At 36.7% G+C, this 14,168-nt stretch overlaps 1 protein-coding gene and 1 long non-coding RNA gene across 3 annotated transcripts in view; one reads left to right on the top strand and one right to left on the bottom strand.

Moving 5' to 3' along the window:
* Positions 1-14,168, bottom strand: part of SASH1 (SAM and SH3 domain containing 1) — an 843,969-nt gene that overhangs the window by 354,285 nt on the left and 475,516 nt on the right. The gene's annotated exons all lie outside the window — the stretch shown is intronic.
* Positions 2,754-5,370, top strand: LOC109283390 (uncharacterized). Its single transcript, XR_002090553.2, has 2 exons — positions 2,754-2,919; positions 3,980-5,370. It is a non-coding gene; the product is annotated as an uncharacterized LOC109283390 (long non-coding RNA).

Genomic DNA, 14,168 nt, shown 5'->3' with positions numbered 1-14,168 from the left:
CAGTTTTGGGAGCCTGTAGATGTGCTTGTTTCATGGGAAAATCTTAACTCGCACACAGTAAACCTTTAACTCAGGAGCCTAGGAAAGCTTAGTGTTTCCCATTTAGTTAGAAAATGGATTGGGTTGTGTTGGAGAGAGGAATATAACTTGCTCAATTTGTACTGAGCTCTACTGACCTCTTTTTCTGGGTTATGATTTAAAATCAGAGGGGCATGGAAAACTCCAATGTCCAGGACTCAACCTCCAGCCCCTGTCTAGAGACCTACAGTGGTGGAAATAGATGATTCAGAGCAAAAGAGCAAACTGACCTCTTGGAATTCATGAGAAAAGATGTATTTTGAAATTTCTTTGAAAAGCAGCAGAAGTAGCTGATGTCCACAAAAAATCTTTGGGACAGATCCTCATCTAGTATTGATTGGTATAGCTCCAGTTTGCACTCAGTGAAGGTCTGCAGAATTGGAATAGAAATCTCCATGGAGATGCATTCAAATGCTGTACCTGTGCTGCAAAACATTGTATTAGAATGGGCTTGAAATTTGGGGGTAGCTTGTATCTGCGTCTGATTCCAATATCACTTTATAGCCTAGATTCTGAAGACTGTTGCTCCTTGGTTTCAAAGTGGTTCCATACTTTGCAGCTCTGATCATCTTTAGGTTTTATACCTATCCTATCTCTGCCTGCTTGAATAACAGCAACTTGACATGGAGGTGTCACATTTATTTTTAGCTTTGCTTTTCTGCTGATAGATATTTCCAGCAGAGGTTTGTTTTTAAGTGATGGGTTTTAGCGCTTCTGGGGATTTTGGCTATGAATTTTGAAAGTCTTAAAATGAAGCTGAGAGCTGAGGCAGTTGATCAGTCTCTTCATGTCCAGATAGCTGCAGAGCAAAGCAAGACAGTAGACAAAACTGAAATCCTCACCACTGATAAATATCTTTAATTCCATTCAAATGTGTTCTTGCTCTGAGGCTATTTGTAATTGAGTGTTTCAATTCCATCATCAGTTGTTCATCTTTTTTCTTTTGCTGTTTGCCAGATCTTCCAAAATTACTATTTTTTTCATCTCCTTAATAATTTATCTGAGCCTCCATAATTATCACAGGGAAAAGAAAACAAAGTCCTTTAGTGTGATTGCTGTCTGTTTATAGACTGATTCTAGTGCTATGGCAATTGGCACAATGACACAATGGCCCGATTGGTCAACAAACTCAGTCAATCAGCAGCATTGCTAGGAGTTGATTAGGACACCCCCAGTCCTCTACCATGCTCTCTGTCAAGCATGCCAAGATTTTTACTTTTTTAACCGAAAAACTAAAAAATTTCTTAGAGCTCTGCATTTAATTTATGCATAATTTCTTGATAATGCTCTCAGCTATATTATTTCTAAAGACATTTTATAGTTTGCTGTTTCTTATTGTCCAGTATAAAAAACCTATTCCTTTCCTTCTCTTAGATTCAAGATGATATGATGACCTTTATCCTTGCACTTCAGACAGCTACTTCTCATTTTGTTCCTCTATTTTTCATGGAGAACATATTACTTCATCAGATATTTCAGCTGCAGGACAGCTGGGTGGCAGATTCTTCCATTCAGTAAGGTAGCAATTTCCTTTCATGCCACCCTAATGGATGCCTCTGATAAGCTGGGGTATTACAGTGTTTCCTTATGTTCAGAAATTAGTAGATCAGCCTGCTTGGGATACCTCAGGGATTTTTTTTTTTTCTTCCAAACGGTATGTACTGTTTTTGCACTTATAGTTTCCAGTGTTCTTAATAGCTGCAGTAGGAAAGTGATTCCAAGGGTGATATGACAGCACTGCACAATACCATGGCATCTTCTGTGTTTTTGGGGACGAGACATTGGCCTGATAGAATTTACTACAGTTCACGTGCAGTTCAGCTACTCCAAATACTATAAGCAAAGAGAAGTTCTTTCCTTTCTCTCCCTGCCAAATCACACCATATCTATTTTGAAGCCAAATTTCTTTAGAGAAGGAAATGTATTTTCATGTGTTTGTACATTACCTAGCACAATGGGATTGCAATCCTGACCAGGATCTTCGGGCAAGAACACATTGTAGCATCCAGTTCAAGTGTTCACTGCACCAATTAAACTGTAGATAATGTTCTCCCTAAATATTTGAACAGATAAGTGTTTCTAAGAAATTTCCTAGATCTCTTCCTTACCAGATATTTACACCAATAGTTGTACTCCTTAAAATATCCCCCATCCTTCTTGCAAGCTGAATAGTTTAGTTTTCTTTGGCTTCTCAAATTTATGAAGTATGTTTTCAAAATAGAAAAAAGTCAAACCAAACCAAACTCAAAATAAAAAAACCCAAGCCCAAAATTAACAGATATTGATTTTGCTTCTATTGCCTAGTACCTACTACTGCCAAGTACCCAGTTATGTCCTTTTTTGACGTATATTTCAACAGCTCTTGCATGCCACATACACAGTGGAGTAGGTTGTGATATATATTTTCTTTCATTTTGGGTAAACTTGCAGAAGTATAGCTAAGCACAAATAAGCTGTCACAAAAATATTAGCCAAGACTAGCCATGACTGAGTATACATCAACTTCTATTATCTGTCTTTCCTTTGGCAGTTATACAAAGTGTTACTTATTCTCCCGCTTCGTGCTTTTAATGCCACTGAAATGACATGGAGAAATGGCTGTAAATTATTAATCAGGCCATGACTTTGGCCTGGTTACCAGGGACAAATTGGAAACAAGTTTGTTGCCATGTGAATGGGTGACAAGAGTTGCAAATGAGCTTCCTGTTCTGATATGCCTGTATTTACTGTACTAATGCTCATTTTCAGTAGCATTGCTGGGTAACTGGGCACTAAATTTTCTACTCCTCATCTAGTGAACTGATCTACCTTTACCTACTGACAAGCTGCTACCTTGCACTGGTAAATGCCATTTAGTTTAATGACTTTTGTTTAATGTTCCACCTCTTTCTGGTTACTAGGCCTTCTGGATAAACTTGGTAAAGAAGTTTAGTGAATCAAAAAGTAATAGTATGCTTTCTTTCAAATGCCTTGGAGCTGGTCTCAAGTCAGTGTAAGTCAATGGGAAGATTCCCTTTGACTTGCACGAGATTTGGATGTGGCCCATGTTCATTTGGGAAATGGCTCAGATTAAAATGCTATTAAGATGAAAAAAAAAATTCTGTTTTGATTTATGGCCTATCTTCAGGGAAAAGACATTTATTTAGATTATAGTGAATCTGTTTTATTTAAACACCAGTGAAAATGAAGCGTATCTGTTATGGAAAAAAAAACAAAAAATATTTGGGAATTTAACAGATTAAATTTAAGAGACCAAAAATTATGTTGAAAGCAGGCAGGGTGGGTAGGAAGGAAAAACAAGCTTTGTAAGAACAGAATATTGTTTAAAATAAAGATTTCCTTTATGCTTAGCAAAGCTATTAACATTCAGTTTTCAGGACAGGTTTGTGTTTTGTGCGGTATGTGTTTGCATGAATGAATATAGGATGGAGATAACCAAGGAGCAGACGCCTGTGTCCCAGAGGGACCATATTTTAGTTTATCATAAAACAACTATTGAATAATTGCAATGCAAACATTTCTGCACATCTAAAGGCAATACAAATGACCAGCAACTCTACAGAGAATATTCCACACGGATTATGCATGCATGTGGGAAGGGGAGTTGCAGGGAAAGATCACAAGACACCATGTCTTAAGTTTAATAACCCATTTAATATTGCCTTTCAGTTCCATTTCATGCTCAGTAAAGCAAGAATAACTGAACCTTTCACTGGCATTGGCCTTGGATGAAAAGCTTTTGTTTTGAAAGCTTCAGTTACAAAGCCTTATCGTTGTTGGCAATTAAGGTATACTACTGGGGTGCAAGCAGGATTTTCCAGTGATATAGTCAAAACTACAACAAAGCAATAATTCCTGTTCTTAAATAAGGATATTCATGTTATTTTCTTTTTCAAAACAGGTAAAAGGAGAAGCATGCACAACTTTACTCTTCCCCTATCACCTTCTTTCATCTTTCTTGTAATGACAAATAGTGGTTGCACATGAGCAAAGGGCAAAAGTGACACAGATGTGCTGAAGTAAGCAAAACCCAGTGTACTGTCCCATCAGAAAGGTTAACGGCAAAAAGAAGCAAGACATCTAAACTCATGACATGTTAAAATGCTGCTTTAAAAAAGGTTAATGGTTATAGCTCCCAGTGCTTGCTTAAAGAACAAACTGCGTTGAGACTCAGCCAACCAAGTGGGAAGGATATAAAAGGAAAGAGCAATGACTTGAATCAAAGATTACAAATTCCACCCTTAACACAGCAGATACCAAAGGTTTATAGCTTTGTTATGCATACAATACTACATACCATTATTTTATATTGCTTGTAAGGAAAATTATTTGATCAGTAGATTAGGGAAATTGTTCACATTTTTATTTCGGGTCCATTCTTGTGGCATAAACAAAATGACAAGACACTAATTTGTAAAGGAATTTCATGGTGTCTGGATTAGTATTTGTAATATAAACTGGCTCTAGCCCTCTAACTCAGAAGAAAAGGTGGCAAGTAATTACCTGGCAGTTACTGTATTTGCTTTTTACCTTGGCATTCCCTAACGGTGAGTATGTTATTTCATTTTGAAAGAACCAATTCAATATGTTAACAGTAGTTAAAAATATGTAACATCATGCCTATATCTCATTAGCCATCCATAGTATTTTTATTGTAACCATCGTTAACAAGTTAACAAACAAGATATAATGAAACATGCCACAGGAAGCTACTTAATATCATTTACCTTATAGAAACAGTGTCTAATTTCAGGTCAAGTTAAATTGTATTGAATACCTGTGGAATATACTGGAATTGACTTAAAACAGAGGGGTAACCTATTGGAATTAGGTAGGGTGCTCTGTGTAAAGTACCTGATGCTCTTACACGTCTCATTCCATTTATTTCTTGCACAATTCAGGATTTGTAGCATCAGTCACGTCCACAGTACTAAAAATAAATGGTGAAAACTTTGGCAAGAAAAAATGACCAATATCAAGACAGAATGATAAACATTGGCCCAGAATACTGAAGGTTCCATAAGATTTATACTGGCTTTTGCATGAGGGTGAATGCTTTACTGAAAGTGGAAAATAGCCAAGCACATCATTGCACAGAAGGCAGAGAGGATGGTGGTGAGCTACTGCCTGGGGAACTGAGAGGACTAGATCACTCCACTCTGGGGGAAAAGGAAGCCAGGGCACATGTTGTCCTTAAAAAGGGCTTCATTATTTCTTTACATCCTCATAGGCCTATTTCATCATGAGTTCTCTTATCTCATCAGCAAGTCCAGAGACTTTTAGGGAGGTCTGCCCAAGCCTGCGCTCAACTCAATAAGCTCAGTACCTTTTGTCTCATGCGATTTTCACTTCTCTTTATCCCTCCTCTGGAAATAAAGCTTGCTAAACATTTTTCCCCCCCGACTATTTAAGTTGGTCTAATAAAAGATATCAGATACACCCAAAGAACATTGTCTGCCTATGTCCTTAGACCAACACAGCTACAACCTACACCCCTCAGCACTGCTAGCTTTCCAAGCCTTGACTGTTGCTCTATTTTCTGATGCTCAGAGTAAGCTAATTCTGGCTAGCTTTGGGATATGTACCCCAATCTTCTCCCATTCCCAGTAGTCTCTATGAGGATTGATGGCTAATTTGAGCCAGCTGATTATAGTTTTCCCCTGTGTGACAGCTCACTCTATTAGAAGAAGAATGTATGGCAACTTTGCCAGTCCACTTGGATGACAAAGGATGGCCAAAGTTGCAAAATACAATCATCAGAAGATATTAATTTACTTTACAATCTCATTTGAAGGGGAGGGTTGGGCTTGGAAATTAAACCAATAGCTCAAGAGAAATATAAATACTTCTAAGGAAGGAAAAGGATGAGTAGCTAAATACCCTAGGTATTCTGCATCAACACATTTTAAACTGTCAAGTTACTTTGATTTAAGATTTATAAGTTTCCATTATATTTGATTTTGGAACAACAGTTGCTCAAAAATCATTATGTCAATATGCGGATCAACTTAGTAATAAATAATTAACAGGAAAACATTCTGAAAAGGGACATATAGGACTTCATGTGTGAAAAGTGAAGTGCCTGAAAGTCTGTCCAAAACAGCATAACCAAGAAACTATAATGGTTACCTCTCCACTTCTGATTACTTTTGGTTTCTCTCCATTTCCCAACGAAGTCCTTACCTGTACAGCTAGTTATTTTTTGAACCAGGGCTATGGTTATTTGAAGACTGAAGACTGTATACTTTTGTGCAACCACATGTTAATTATCACTAGGTAGAGAATTATTTGAATGGTGATTCTGTGCATAGATAAAGCCCCCAACTTTCAATACTACTGTGAATCTGTTGTATTCTGTAAAGGTGTTTATAATGCTCTTTTCTTTTGGCCTTTTTTAGTTTAGTTTTTGTTTTATTTTTGCTGCTGCCTGGGTCTCTCAAAGTTACCTGTAAGCTGTGTGCGAGTAACATGTTATTCTATGACATTGTGATTTGGTAGAATGTATACATCAAGATCATGTGTGGAAAAAATAAAAAAACTGACTTATATGTCTCTATAACAAGAGAAACCTCCTTTGTCTCTAATTGGTGCTTTTGAGAAGCAGAAGTACTTAGAGAATTCCTATTTACTCAGAAGCAAAGCAATCTTCAGACTGATTTGTGGTGGTAAAAGGAAGATTATTAGAAGGGATTTCATTGACTGAGCTTATGGAACCATTAATACTTTACACCCCCTTATGGTCATATAGAAACTGTTTTGCAACCTCAACTATATCAGGTGTGACCAAGTGCCTACTATAATACCATGATTGTGCTTTGATAGATGGCTTAGAGACTTTTCAGAAATAAGGTGACCTTCCAATAGTCTTTCCAAGCCTCTCTCCCCTCAAATTGCTGATAAAATCCCAAGCAAAAGATTTCCAACAGAAGGACAATGTTCAAACTGTATCTATTTTCTTCTTCAATCACATCTGTATCTCCATCTTGCTAAATTTCTTTTTCAGTAATTATTTTGCCACAATGTTGCCCTTTAACTTCTGTAAAGAGCTATTATTTCCATTCCAATGTGACTGTAAGGCTCCATGTCATTTTTCAGCATTTTAAATCAAAAACCTACAGTTTATAATATGGCTACTTCTGAGGAAAACTTCTTATTTTGCTTCCTGAATTTAGCAGTTTACAAGTTTGGTGTTATCTTATTTTCTGGAGATTTGGGGTTGGGACAAAAATGTCTAAATTTAGATTACAATCGCTAAACTTGCTTAACCAAAAAAAAAAAAAGCTACCAACACTGGCCCCACATACATACACCAGGTGGTGGGGACAACATAGAAAAGAAATCAGAAGACAGTCAGCTGAAAGAACACTCCTAAATCATGGTATAACTTGGAAAGGTAGATGCCAATGTGAAATACATTTACTGTCTTTGCTGTTCTGTCTGCAACACAGTACGAACATTGAGAATAACCAAAACATTTGTAGGTGAATGGTTTGTTTAATTAAACAGTTACCATATTGTAGGTGGTTTCCCTATGAAAGCAACCTAATATATTGCATGATGTGAGAGAGAACATTCTAACAAACACCATATGATTGCTGTCTTTTTTTCTTCCTCCTCCCCTCTCCCATAGCTTAATTTCTAAATGAAGTTTCTGTCTTTATTGAAGAGATCCTATGAGGAAAATGTAATATATTGTGCCATCAAATTCTAGAATATGAAAGATGGCTTCTATACAAAATTAGTCCTTTTTCTTAGGGGACAGGTTAATGTCATTGATAGAAAATAGCGGACAAACCCTTTTGTGAACCAGTGAAACATACTTGTTCTTGTTTCTGTGCTTCCTCAGAGAAAAATTACATGACATCTGGCACTGAAGATGCAGCTATTCACAGTGACTTTTTTCTTAGTTATTTTTTAGACTTTTTCATTTCAATATCACTCTGAAATAAAAATAAGTTCTTGGGATCTTAAAGGGAAATGTTTGTATATTTATGCATAATCATATTGACTTTTGTGTTTGGCCAGTATTAAAATTTATTAATACTCGAGATCTAATAATGTCTTAGATTTGTCTTGATCAATACCTCTTGTGCCAATAAATCTTGATATTGGTGACACAAATCAATATCTACTTTGGATTGTTTCAACACAACATGCTGATGTAAATGTGCAATGGCAATTTCTCTGATGACTCATCTTGGCATCCAATCTGGTTTGTTAAAAAAAATCCAACTTCCTCCAAAGTCTCATGACTTGTCAGGTAATACTTGGCTAATATCCAGATTTAACATAGTGGGTCAAAAGAAGGGTAGGCCCACAAATGTCTTTTATTTAATCCTCCTTTTATTTAACAGGAAATACTCTTCCAGTTGATTGCAAACTGTGCAGAGGTTTGGTCAGAGGAAGGCAAATGTTTGTGCAGGTTTCCCTCGCCAACCACAGTTTTGAGTATCCACACTTAATATTCCATATACCATTTTGGCTACCACAGTACACAGTTTTGAGTAACCATGGTTTTCTGTGGCTGTGCATCTGCCTGCCACCTGACATTTTGCCCATAATCTGTTTGCCTTGCCAACCACGGTTTTGCCAACTGTGGGAACTTTCAGGAACCTAGCCCCAGTGGTTGGCGAGGAAAACCTGTATTTGGCCATTGTTGACTCCAATGTTACAAATAAATAAGCCCAATTTTTTTCACAGTTCAAAATTACTCTTATGCTTACTTGTACTATAAAATACAGCTGTAATTGGTCAAACCTTGCTTATTTAAAATCTTTTACCTTAAACAAAATATTTTTCCAATGCTTACTGCTTGTGTTTACATTTGGTAAAGATGCACCATACTTCCTAAATCCAGATGTACTACTCCCTTTGAAATGAATATAAAGAAATGTACAACAAATTCCTTCTTTCAGCTACTTTGATTGATTGCTCCTCTCTCTCCCTCTGCCTTCTCTCTCTCTCCATAATTCTCTCCCCCGCCTTTTCTCCCCTTATTATCTGTCCTTGAAATCAAAACCTTCATTTATTGCTCTGACTTGTATATCCATGCATTACTTCCTTTAACCTGTTACATCCCAAAATAAATATTTTTGCCTTAATGTCGAATCTGAGCCCTCCCTGGCAGCACAAGCCCTTCCTAGGAAGCTCAAGTATTATAAAAAAATAAAATTATACTAATTTCATTAAATATCACAAAGTATCAAAGTTGTCAAAACATTTAAAATATTCCAATACAGGTAATAATTTAATTCTATGCTTATTATTCTGTGCAATAATATACAGTGGAAGTTAATGCCTTGATAGATCATTCATGGAAAACTGAAGTAATTACCATCATTCTAATATTCCTATTTAAATGCATGAAAACCTGATTAGCTGAAGGAAGCCCTACATGCAGCAGGAATGGCATCTGCTTATTATTTATGCTAATGAAAAATACCGTTTACCCTAAAGGTTACAGGTGATGCATGTATTCAAGAAATGCAACTACCATAGAAAAAAAATATCCAAAGTGCCACTTTAATTTATAATTTGAATTTGGGGCCCTTTGTAGTTGTATATGAGAATGGAACACACACTTTTCTAGGGTAAATTCTCTAAAGTCAATTCCATTACCTTAATTACAGTACCAGAATGAACCATTTTATCCCAATCTGTACTGTTTTACTTCAATAAGTATTGGATCTTAATCTAGTAGAGATGTTTGATACACTCATTAGGACAAAGTGTGGTCCACTCTTTGCAAGGTAAAGAGGAGAGGCAGGCAGCCTCTCAATCATGGGCATCAGTGCAAAGCTTCCCGAGCTTGGCAGTTAGCAGGTTCTGCAGAACTGTGATGCCTCCTCTATTCCTTTTCCACTCACAGCTTAGCAAGAGAGAAGGGGATCCTTCACCCCAGCAACATGACCAGCAGCAAAACTATACCAAGAACCTGATGTGAAAGCTAAATAGATTGAGTTCCTTGAGTCTTTCATTATAAGGTTCGAAATCCAATCCTTTCATCATACTCATGTAGATGTAGACTTGTCTCAGTATATTCTTCTTACAAACTGTGGAGAAGTGAAAAACTGCTATAGAACTTATGACTGGAAGCATGGTTAAGCTCTATTTTTCTAAAATTCGTCAAATAAAAAAAAATAAATTTGACAATAGCTGAAACACAACATAAAGGAGACAATCCAAAAACCGAGGACAGCTCAAGATCGAAATTTTCCCAAACCTTACAGGGGTCGAGGTTTGCAGTGTTAATATGGGACTGTTTTTTAATGCATACTACAAAAATATAGAAATGTTATTAGGAATGGATCACTGCAAACAACTTAATAAAAAAGACTAAAAATAGTTTGCTGAATTTTGGAGGACAGAGCAAACTTATTTAGAGATGCAATTCTCTTAAACCAGTTCAAATAAATGGCCAAGAAAAGATATAAAATATCCTACTCCCATCTCATTCCAGTTGTACATTATACATGAGTTCTTTGATGCAAAATAAGGTGTGGTTTCATTATTTTTCCCTAAAGCAGTCAGGCATGAGATCCTTAAGAAAAACAAAAGCTGTTTTTCCCTTAGCAGCTTCCTACTTTAGAAAGAAAAAAAAAAATTAAATACTGGATTCAATTTATGTACAGCTGTTTATAATGAAAAAATAATATATTTTATAGAACAGAGAGCGGCAAGCTGAGAACTAGAAACAGTGTTGGAGATATCATTACATTTTCTCCAACGGTCAACTGTTTGCTAAAATTGTAATGTCAAATTTTTAAAATATCTCCTGCTCTTCCCAACATAGGTTTCCTGAAATTGCCAGATGAAGTTGGCCCAGCATACATCATTTATGTAGCTCATTAATCCCAGTTGCTGCTGCACTAAGCTATATTCATTTAATCTTCCCATAGTGTTTATAAAACTCTATAATATAGCTCTTTCTTTATATATTATATCTAAAACCCCGAAAACTTATCCAAAGAGAGAGAAAGAAGGAAGAAAAAAAATCATACTCATTCTGCAAGAATGAGTTCATTGTACAGCCAGAAGCAACAACTGATCATCTGGTTTGAACCCGTGTGCCAAAGGATTTTCTCAATTAATTCCTGTTTGAACTAGAGCATCTTTTAGAAAAACATCCAATATTGATTTACAAATTTATAGTGATGCACAAAACATCATAACCCTTAGTAAGATGTTCTGATGTACACTTTTTTCCAAGTCCCAGTTTGCCAACTTCAGCCTCAGGCTTATGGATGTTGTTATACCTTTGTCTGCTAGCTTGAAGTGTCCTCTACCAACAAAATATTTCCTTGTATATTTCCAGTCATCCCTTAATTTTCTCTTCATTAAGCTAAATCAATTGAGCTCGAGTCTTTCACTGTAAGGTGAGTGATCCAGTCCTTTCATCAGTCTCATGACTATTCACTGAGCCTCTGCTTATTTGTTAACATCCTTTTTTGTGGACAACCTATTCCTACTGCAGTTGCACCACTGCCAAACACAGAGGTAACACAGCTTCCAAATTTCTGCTTATTATTCCTTCGTTTACATAGCCAAGAAATGCATCAGCCCTTTTGGCAGGAGCATTACAGCTCTAGTTTAGCTGATCACTCACTATGGCCCCAAAATAGACAGAGACATAGTCAGGCAGCTCTGGGACCTATGCAGCTGTGCAACATGTGGGGTGGTGCTGGCTGCCATGGTGCTGATCACAGCAGTATGATCAGCCACCATACTGGTCGAGGCAATTTTATTCTCCCCCATAGAGCAGCACCTGCTCTGGTCATACCCCCTTAGTTATGCTACTGTGACTGGGTGGGTATGTCTACACTGGCTCTACCATAGTTTATGCTGCTGTAAAAAATAAGGCCTACCCACCTGCTACAATTACACACTTGAAACCCAGTGAAGGTGTTCCAGGGGAGTCTCTTTCTCACTGTCCTTCTCATGATGTCTGCCTCTTGAATATCTGTACTGAGTTTATATCTGGCCATGTTAAAATGCATTGGGTTTGCTTGTGCTCCATCTTACTGAGTGATCCAGACTACTCTGCATCCATGCCTGGTCCTCTTTATCCTTCTGTCACCAGCAAACTTTTTCAAAGATGACTCTATATTTTCCCTAGGTTGATGATAAAAATGTTACTGGCACAAGGCCAAGACATAATCCATCTGGGCCCCTAGAAACCATCCCACTTCTGGATGATTTTGGAGTTTGCAAGTTGGCCAGTTTTTAATTCATGTAGTGTGGATCATGTTCATTTTTTATTATTTTAAATTCTTAATGAAACTGTTGTGAGCTACCAAGTCAAATACGATGCAGGAATCAAAATGTATTTTGTCAATACCTTCATAAACTAAACTTTCAATCTAATTAAAAAATATAACTTTTCAAACTAATTTGATATACTTTCTATATAAGCATGTTGATTGGTTTTAATTAAATAACTTTTCTTCAATAACAGATTTTATTACTTTTATTTAATAAAAGAATATTAATTGAGTCCTTTATTAGTCATTCTATTATTTTGCTTGGAATCAATATCAGGGTTCGAGACGTGTAATTGCATAGGTTATCCCATTTATCCTTGTTAAAATATTGGCACCACAGTATCTTTCTTCTAGTTCTCTTGGATTAAATTAAAGCCTATTCTTTCAAAGCTGGTAGATACAAGTCATTTGGACCTACCAGTTCAAAGAAGTCTAGCTTTAGATACTGTTGAAATGAAACTGGAATTAATTATCTTCTGGCTTTTCTCCCCAAATATGGCACAGAAATATTTATTGAAGACCTTTGCCTTTTCTGAATCTTTATTGGCAACACTATCATTTTCATCCGCTAATAAACCAGCATCATTATTAAGGCCCTTTTTATTCATAATGCACTTTAAAAAAATCTCCTAATTGTCCTTGAAATCGTGCTGGTTATAGATTGCCCTTTCTGTCATTTTGCTTCCCTTAGTAAATTTTTAGGTTTTTTAGATTTTGATTTACATTAATTATCACTAACTGTTAATTTCTTCTGTGTTTTTGGTTTTGAAACCTATTTTTATTTTCCTCTTAACCATTTTCCCCTAATTCATTTGGCTTTCTTTCTTGATTGTGGCTTTTGGGATACCAACCATTATTATTCACATTTTGTGTGCTATGTGTGTGTGTTTAAATGCTTTTTTCCAGTTGGGCTCAATTATTTTCAGCTTTGGGAAACTGGCCCCAATGGCTATGTTTATAGTACTTCTGCTGAGCTCAAGGGCACTTAAGAAGCATAGCCCTAAGCCTCCTGATCCCGCTCCATATATACCAACCCCCCCCAAAAAAGATGATGAGGACACCCACTGCCTCTCAAGCATTCTGGAAACAGAAATCAAAACAGTTTGGAGGAGGCATGCAAGAGAGGGGAGGAAGGAGGGAGGTGACCCCAGGGTAGCTTTACCACCTCATGTCTAGGTTTTGTGTCTGCAGAGTAGGAATAGGTGGGTGCCACTGTGCTTCTCAGTGATGGTCTCAAGAACACTACAAATGCAGAATATGCATACTATGTGTACATATGCATACACACACACACATATATATATATTAATGGTCTAGGCTTTATTCTGTCTGAACATAGCAAATGTGATGATGTCATGATCTGTAGCATTTACTTAAATTTTCATTCTGTGATCAGTTCCTCTTTACTTGTTATGGTGAGGTCTGGTAGAGAATTTCCCTGGTTTGGATACAATGGTTTGAGTTTGAGAATTATCTGTAATTTTTATAAATAATATTTAATACTCTAGGACATAACAAGCCAATCACACTGCCTTCGAAGTGAAACTGTGACACTTACTGTGTGACAGCTCTAACAGGACTCAATATGCAGGATTGTAAAATATAAGCAGAATGGATTAATATTTTATTTCCTCATAGAGCACAGAATTCATTCAGTAATGAGCATCTCTAGAATTGATTCCACTCACTGGGAAAGACCTTCACAGCTCACATGAGAGGCTCAGTGTTCTTAAGTTATGAGAACTTATCTCACTTCTAAATCCCGTGTGTGCCCTTTAGGTAACCTCTGTATAATCCTTTCAGTCTGATGTTAGCAGGCGATAATCTTGT

This window comes from Alligator mississippiensis, chromosome 1 (genome assembly GCF_030867095.1).
Source record: "Alligator mississippiensis isolate rAllMis1 chromosome 1, rAllMis1, whole genome shotgun sequence".
NCBI lineage: Eukaryota > Metazoa > Chordata > Crocodylia > Alligatoridae > Alligator > Alligator mississippiensis.
This window is presented reverse-complemented; position numbering and strand designations above follow the sequence as displayed.